Source organism: Lycium ferocissimum, chromosome 7 (genome assembly GCF_029784015.1).
Source record: "Lycium ferocissimum isolate CSIRO_LF1 chromosome 7, AGI_CSIRO_Lferr_CH_V1, whole genome shotgun sequence".
Taxonomy (NCBI): domain Eukaryota; kingdom Viridiplantae; phylum Streptophyta; class Magnoliopsida; order Solanales; family Solanaceae; genus Lycium; species Lycium ferocissimum.
This window is the reverse complement of record NC_081348.1, coordinates 47,270,804-47,273,058: the sequence shown is the minus strand read 5'-3', so window position 1 is coordinate 47,273,058 and position 2,255 is coordinate 47,270,804. Positions and strand designations below refer to the sequence as shown.

The following is a 2,255-nucleotide window of genomic DNA, read 5'->3' as shown; positions in this document are numbered from 1 at the left end:
ATTAGAGTAATATGCAGTGGATAGAAAAGTAGCGGAGTTTTTTAGAACATATATTTTCAATTTGAAAAATATTTTGATATTTGTGAACGCTCTCAATTAATCTATTTATTAATGTTGGGAGAAGTGACAAAAGAGATTTCATAAAATTCAATTTGTGTTGTTGTTGTTGGTTCTCTTTGCCACTTTAAACAAGGAGAAAATTATGAAAGCTCTGATTCTCAAAGGAACGCAATACTAAATAAAGAACCTCAAATGCATAAAATTTTGTTTTTCTCTAATAAAAGAAAAAAAACTAGTCAGATACTTATATGTGCATATTTTCAATGTACAAATGTAAATTCATGTTTTTACTCTTTAAAAGATGCACATAAAAAAAAAATTCTTGAAAATCTTTTTTTTGATTTACGAGCTTTCTAAGAAACGAAAAGAAATATAATTTCACCTTTATAAACTTATTTAAAATCAAGTATTTCCGCAAGATTAAAAGTTCTAAGCAGTGAAAACTCAGAGAAAAATACAAGACAAATTAATGTCAATACTAATAAAATGGGTTAAAACTTGATATCTAATTTATTTGGATTCAAAGACTAGAAAAGAAGACATAAGATAATTTTAATATGCAGATGCTACAAAATAATACTTCATATATAAATTTAATTCGCGCAAGGCGCGACTAATTCCCTAGTTAAAGACTATTATAAGACAACTGATCCACTTGCCAATTATTAGTGTTAACTATTAAGTTAGTTTAGTTGCCAATATCCTACTAAATATATTTTTCTATTTCCAATCAAAATATTAAAGAAAATGTCCGATATATTCTTCAAAGGATTGTTAAACTTTTAGACAAGTCTTTGAAATAGCCTCTGAGAAAAGAGATAGTACTTACTTAAATATTTTTTTCCAGGTAGGTTTTGTGCTGAAGAAAGATATAAAAAGAAAAAAAAGAATAAGCATCAAGGAGATACTTAAATACATATGTTTTGCTATTTTATTTTTTAAAAGTTATAACCATTTAGTTTGAGCTATTTAATTATGTCAGAAAAGCTAAAAAGAAAGCACTTTACTTTCATTTTAACGCTACAGATATGACACAGAAGTTAGGTCTAAATCATTATGAAATTATTATTACAAAGAAAGTACATTATGGAGCTAAAACAACTTTTACCTAATTAATTTCCATGAAATAATACTAAGTTTAATCAAAGTTGTTGGTGATAGGAACAAGAGTTTAAGATATTTCATATAAAAATGACAGATATTAATGTGCTAATAAATTTTTCATCTCATTTCACTGGGAAAAAATGCACAATTAACTCTTATATTAATTCTAAAAATTCTAAATTGAGAAAAAAATGAACTGTTGAGAGTGGGATTTGAACCCACGCCCTTTCGGACCAGAACCTTAATCTGGCGCCTTAGACCAACTCGGCCATCTCAACTATAATATTAGTTCCTAATATTATTTATTTAGCCTATAATATTTGTACTCGAAGAAACATTAACAAACTAGAAGTACTTCGTATTATTATATAATTAATAACGGGATTTTTTTAACTCTCATCCAATGCTTTTTTATTTGCATTTGCCTTGAGTGAATATATTTATATGTGGTTGAAACTTTTCGATTTCTTTTTTATGTTTATACTAAGTCATTCTAATTGTCACACAAAAAAAAGAGGACAATTACGTTGTGATACTCCACACATATTTTTTACGTTTATGTTTTGGATTCACCTCTCAATATTTAATATAGTGAGGAAATTAAAAGAACTATTATGATTTATGAAGAACCTTAAAAATGGTGCAAGCAAGGGAGGATACAATTAAGTAAAGGCTTTTGAATCCATGATTAAGAAAGTTCACACGAGAAGCTAATCATTTTCTTCAGGTCATTAACTAAAACTTACACGAATTATCAATAAAAATCTCTTTGTATAATGGAACAATTTGAAATTACATTCTTGCCGATAGTTAAAGAATTAAAGTAGCGTGCTAAATAATGGAGTTTTATTCTAATTTCACATACATGATACTCTGTCATAAAGGTAACATAGATACAGTAATAATTGAGATTGCAAATTAATATACTAATTTAAATTTCGAATGTACCTCTAGCACTAAATATTCATCTTCTCCCTTATAATGATGTATACGTTTATTCCTATGAAAGAAGGCTTCTAATATTAAAATTGATGAAAATGTAGCAATTCAAACTACACAAGTGCCTTTTCTTTTCTTTTTATTTTTTGGAA

The 2,255-nt window shown here is 27.0% G+C and overlaps 1 non-coding gene across 1 annotated transcript; it reads right to left on the bottom strand.

The window, feature by feature from the left end:
- Nucleotides 1–1,361: 1,361 nt before the first annotated feature.
- On the bottom strand, nt 1,362–1,442 carry TRNAL-AAG (transfer RNA leucine (anticodon AAG)). The gene has a single exon. It is a non-coding gene; the product is annotated as a tRNA-Leu (tRNA).
- Nucleotides 1,443–2,255: the final 813 nt, after the last annotated feature.